Source organism: Furipterus horrens, unplaced genomic scaffold, assembly GCF_987537825.1.
Source record: "Furipterus horrens unplaced genomic scaffold, mFurHor1.1.pri manual_scaffold_1, whole genome shotgun sequence".
In the NCBI taxonomy this organism is placed as follows: Eukaryota; Metazoa; Chordata; class Mammalia; order Chiroptera; family Furipteridae; genus Furipterus; species Furipterus horrens.
The window spans coordinates 50,441,099-50,447,345 of record NW_028327171.1 but is presented as its reverse complement, the minus strand read 5'-3'; the positions used below and the strand labels follow the sequence as shown (position 1 = coordinate 50,447,345).

The 6,247-nt window shown below is 36.3% G+C and overlaps 1 pseudogene; it reads right to left on the bottom strand.

Annotated features, from left to right (window-relative positions):
- Positions 1-1,236: 1,236 nt before the first annotated feature.
- LOC150021079 (ribosome production factor 1 pseudogene) lies at positions 1,237-2,331 on the bottom strand (annotated as a pseudogene).
- Positions 2,332-6,247: the final 3,916 nt, after the last annotated feature.

The window sequence follows — 6,247 nt, the reverse complement described above, 5'->3', positions numbered from 1 at the left end:
CGCTCAATCCACTGAGCCCAGTTCATATTTGAACTAGGTCTTGAATAATGAAAGGGAATTTTGCAAGTGAAAGGAAACAAGGGCATTTTTAGTAAAGCTGTCGAAACAGAGTTTTTTAAAATGTAGAAAACAGAACTGTGCTCTTGGAGATCAGTTAGTGTCCCAGCATTGTTTTAACAAATGGGCCATGAGAATAGAAAGTAGATAAAGGAAGAGGAATCAAAAAACTGGGTTGACATTCCTGTGCAGAGGTTCTTAAATGTCATGGCAATGATTTCAGATACTGTCAGACCAGCCAGATGTTGAACTGGTCAATTACTCACATGTCAAACTTATGGTAAGAAAAGTATCCTAAAATTAATAAATTGGGAGGTCTCCTGAGGGACGGAGAGTGACACTTTCTCTCATTCGTTCTCATTGAGAGGGGAGCCACATGATGCAGCTCACATGTAATCCTGTCAGTGGACAATTTTATCTAGTTTTAGCTACCGTTAAGTGGTAGCAAAGGGTTAAATAGCTTTGTATTGCTATCCTAGTACTATTTTCTGTTGCTAACAATGTACTGCAAACAAACTGACTCAAAATGACATCTATTTATCATCCCCCAGTTTCTATGGGTCAGGAACCACCAAGTTGGTGGTAATTTGTTATAGCAGCCAGCCATAGAACAGTACCACAAAACCACAGACTGAAGATAAGAGGGAAACCACAAAAACAGCTGAGCTGTCATTGTTAATACTAGAACGAACTTTGTCAGCAACTTTATGAACAAAAATGATGATTTCAAGCAGTCTAGTAAAGTCAGGAGAATTATTTGATATCTCAACTGTTATAAAACCCTACCCTATGTGTATAATATGGTGGCCTGAATATTAAAGTAGAGCCACTGTGATTAGCAAAATCTTTCAAACTAGTGTTTATTTAATCTTGATCACAACTTTTTTAAGGTTTATTTTTAGGTATTTTCAATGTTAGTAGTTTGTAGGTATATAACAACTTAGTGGTCCGTGGCTATAATAAATAAATAAATATATATATATGTGTGTGTGTGTGTGTGTGTGTATGTGTGTGTGTGTGTGTATATATTTCTGGAGTACATGTTTTGTTTTGTTTTTCTTTTTTAAACTCTTACCAAAATGACTTTTATTTGTATTTCTTACAGAGAGAGTGAGTGGTAATTCATGGCACTAGGTAATTTGCCCAGACATGAAAGATATGTTCTGTAAATGCCTTTTTGAAGCATCTTCTCTCATAAATTCAAAATAGACCTTCTCAGCACAATCCAATACAATTCCTTTAGTACTTTATAAATGGAATTTTCTTCTACTTGTATCCATTTCCCGGTGCTTATGTACCCATTCATATTCTCCATATTTAGAATCAAAAGTTCCTTTCTGAAGAGATCTTAATTATATGGTAAAATGTGGTCCTAGTTCCTGAATTCCCACTTTCTTTTCACTCTTGAATATGTATCTATGAAATCTGAAGAAGATATAATCCCGCTGATTGTGGAATGTGGCAACCTGCCTTCCAATAAACTGAGGTTTATGGGAAAGAGAGATGCAAACATCCGTCCAATAGAATGACCCAGGCGTGTTGTAAAATTATTCAGAATTACTTCTGGTAAGTGTTTTGTGGGGTCCTTGCCTTTTCTCTTAATTTCTTTATGCAGACGAACACTGCTCACTTTAAAATGAGCAGTTGGTTCATTTGGCAAGTGACTCAGAATTAATCCACTTGGTGTTTTACGATCTTTATTAATAATTATCAGATCCGTGAAATCTCTTGAGATGCACTGTGGAATAATTTTTTTCAGAGCCAGTCCTCTTCTGTAATAAACATGGGAGTTTGGTATAACTGTGGAGAGCTGTTCACAGAGTCATGTACTGTTCTCCCATGAGGTCTATCTGATGTTGTAATGAGAACCTTAGGAGAAGTCTGTTGAAGTAAGAAGCAAATTCATCTGTAGCTTCATCATAAGCAACCTCTTCATCAGTGGGATCTACTGTGGTTTCATCATATACTCGCTGGTCGTTAATGGTCTTGGGTATAGGTGGAGCCTTATCACCAAGAGCCTCTCTCTTTTTTAAGTTTTTTCTTAGCTGCCAACTTTTCCTTCCACTGCTGCTGTTTCCACCACGTGAACATTATGTGTCGTCGCTGTTTGTTCTTGATCTCCGAAATGCTGAAGCCTGGAGGAAAGGCAGATGCTTTTGGGGGTTTGACCCCACCTTCCGTCACCCCATCCTCAACAACTGCCACCTCTTGAGGTTCTTGGGTAGCGCCTTTGAGTTTCAGGCCTTTCTTTTGGCTGCCACTGGTTTTCTCCATAGTGTTTGCTCCCTGGTGTCTGTACGGAAACCACATGTTTTGTTTTTACTGTTAAGAGTCTGAAGGCCATATCCATAAAAAAAGGAAAGCTATTGGAGACTCGAAGTTGAGGACTTGTCATGCTAAAATTTAGAAAACAACTTTGATAGTAGCACGAGAAGTTGGGGTTGAAGTGGACAGACCACTTAAGAGGTTCTTGGAGTAGAGTACACACACTTGATCACTCAGACTGAATTATGGATGAAGGTAGCACAGTCTTATAGTTAATATAGTTAATAATGCAATAATAATCAATGTCAAGTATGTGACAGTATCTGTGACTTTATATTTCTCTTCATAATAATCTTTGGGGGTAGATCTTATGTTAGTCCCATTTTACAAAATCTTATATCCAACAAATATTATTGAGCATTTATTATGGGTTTAGTGCTTTATTAGGGATTGAGGAAGAAATTAAAATTAAGTTGAGGTCAAGGTCCTTCCCAAGATAACGCAACTTCTTTATAATGGCTGGTACCACATTAAGGTCTATCTGACACCTATGTCCAAAGGACAAAAGGAAAGGCAGAAGAAAGAGGGTAGAACATGAAATAACTTAGCATTAGTAGGATTGCTTAAAACCATGATCTACCCATCGTCTGGGGGCAGTTGATATGAGAAAAGCAAAAGAGCCCCAATAAATAGCAGCATTTCAAGGTCCTCTTGATGTCCTGGGATTGTAACTTGGGCTTATACAATTGAAAGACTAAGAAAAAGAGAGCCTTACTTCAAATACAGTTGTTTCCTGTGCAACTTTTTTCCACCATAGCTAATTTGATTTTTAATTATATGATTAGATAGATATTAACAGCACTTTGCTACAGAAAGCAGAATTTACTTTTGGATTAAACATTCCAAAATAGTGTCATAAACATTTCTAAAGTTGGAAATGACCTTGAATGTTCACCTTGTTCGTCCTTCTACTTTCATCCTTTTTCAGAAGACCTGTAAGTCAGATCTACATAGAAATGGCTCCAGTCCTGTGTCCTAGTTTTGAAATATTCTGGTATAATAAATACAACACATTTATTGAGAATTTATATGCTAGGCACAAGGTCTAAAAAAAGAAAACTAAATTCCCTTGGTAGTCCTTCCTTATTAAAAAAATTATTATTATGTTTGACATTGGAAAGAAGCAATTCTAAACTCCCTTCTTCTTTTAATATGTTTTATTAAGAAATTTTTCTTTTACAAAAATAATAAACTCATTCTCTCAGTTGCCCTCCAGTTTTAGTTTCAGACAAATAATGTTGAGTAAAGCGTGATTCAAACTGTAATCACTACCAAATTAAGCCCATTAATTACCCATGTGTCCTCAGCCTAAGCAAACGTATGTCATTACTGGGATAAGTCAGTCCAGAAAAAAATGTTTCCCTGCACTTGCTAGATCTCCTCCTGACATTTTGATTTATATTTGGGATGGCACAATTCAACTTGAATATTGTTGAATCTTTCCATAGTCAAAAAAGAGCTTAGTCCCCAGTGTCTCTCTAATACCAAGGCCAGGTTACTTTACACTGGGCTCAAATATCACCTTTCACTTTAGATAGCTGTTAGGTTAAATAACCTTAAGTCTTTGTGATCTTTTTGGCTACTTATATTTTCATTAATTGTGTATATAGTGTGCTCTTTATTTACTATTTCACTATCTTATTTTACACCAATTTTTCCTTAGCTACAAATAGTTCTCAGCCCAGGATCTGCTAGTGTTGGGTGTTTCTGACCGGGGGTGTGGGGGTGGGGGCGGTGGGGGGGGGGGTGAGGAGAGAAAGAAGCTTAAGTAATATAATAACAAGAAGTTTTCATTAACTAATTCAAACATTATAAATGCCAGTCATTGTACAGTTTTGCTTTAAATTCATTGGCTTATTTAAACCTTATCACAATTCTATGGAATAGGTTCTATTTACACATGAGGGACCTGAGATTCAGGGAGGCTAGTGTGTAAGTCTGGGTCCTCAAGAAGCACCTGTCAACATGGAGCTAAATGTGCAAAAATTTGATTAGAGGAAACATTTTTTAAGAAAATATGCAGGGCGCTGTAAGAGTAGGGGAGAAAAACCAGACCATAATACAAGTTTGACCCAAATGAAGAAGAGTGGAAGAGGAGATTGGGTGAAAGCATCCTAGATTGACTGTAGTCTAAGGAAGTTTTGGCAAAATTTTGGGAAGCTCATGAGCCAAAGTTATTGACAAAAAGAAAATGGGTCAGCCTAGCATCTCTGTCACTTTCAGTCTTTGGCCAGAGCAACTTGTGGAAGGCATGGCTTCAACCCAAACACAGTAAAGGATTTTAAAGCCAGCAGTGAAAACCATCAGTCATTTATATTCCCTGTAGTTCTGGGAGGTGTGTTCTCATAGCTACCACAGCCAGTTCAGTGGTGAAGCTGAAATTCAGCCCTGTATTCAGCCCTGACTCCAGACAACATCCCTTTACAGTTAAGGTTATTATATTTTCATGACCTTTGTTTGCATGTCTTCTTGACTTTGGTACTAATTTATTCAACATTTAAAAATCAGAATTAAAAATTTTTAGTTTTTTTAAAAATAGGCTTTGCCATTTTTCTTTTTTAACATTAAGTAAATTATTTTCAATATCTTTACGAAGGTAAATAATTTAATAATGCAATCCAACATCCACAATGAAGCTTAGATGTCATCATAAATGAGGATTCTTAAACCCACTCTCATGTATAAAAAAATATATCATTTTACCTCAGACTTTGGATCAATTTAGCAGTCTTTATACAAGAAATAAAATAAAACATGTCTCAAAAACATGTTCCTTCATTGCTTCCTGTCCTTTTGGCTAATATCAAGAGTAGTATCAAAAATATGTTTCTTTCTAAACCAAACTCATAGATATTTCTACTGAACTCAGAATGTGCATGAAATATTGGGATGGAGTGAAATGTTGGATATGACTAATTGCTTTTCTTCCATGCCCTTTCCTGACTCACGTATCAATACCTCATTATCCTACAGCTTGTTCAACTCGGTCACCTTCTTAAAAGATTGGCAAATCCATTTGTGTTTCCGTGCACCAAACCACTCCAAAGTGCAGTGGTTTTAATGACAAATCTTCACTTTTCTGACTTTGATGCTTATAAATTGATAAGGCTGATTTAGGCTAATCTAGGCTAGACTTGCTTATATGTACTATACTAGCAGTTTAGCCATACTTCTTAACCTCATAATGCCTCAGTTTCCTCACCTCTCAAATTGAGTTAACTTCTTAAGGTTATCGTAGTAGGTTAAATAATGTCCCCTCCAAAATTCATGTCTATATGGAACCTCAGAATACGATCATTTGGAAATAAGGTCTTTTTAGATGTAATCAAGTTAAAATGAGGTCATATGGAATTAGGGTGAGCCAAATCCAATGAGGGAAATTTGTACATAAAGACACAGACAGATGAAAGAAGATGTGAGACAGGACAGAATACCATATGAAATTAGGACAGAGATGGAGTGAGGAATCTATACGTAAAGAATGCCACAGATTGCCAGCAATCACCTTGCCGACACCTTGATTTCAGACTTTTAGAATTCAGAACTATGGAAGAACACATTTCTATTATTCTAAGCCACTCAGTTTGTAGCAATTTGTTGTAGCAGCCCTAAGAAACAAATACCGTTGTAGGACAATTTATGCAAAGAACTTAGAGCTGTGCCTATAGTAAACATGCCATGAAAGTTATTTTATTTTCATTATCATTATAAATCCAGACTGAAACTCTTAAAATGTAAATATGATCAGGGCACATTCCTACATAAAACTTTCCAGAGGTTTTTTATCGTCCATATGATTGAGTCCAAAATCTTAAGATAGTTCAAAATGCATAATCTGGCCAGACTCACATCTATATACTTCTTT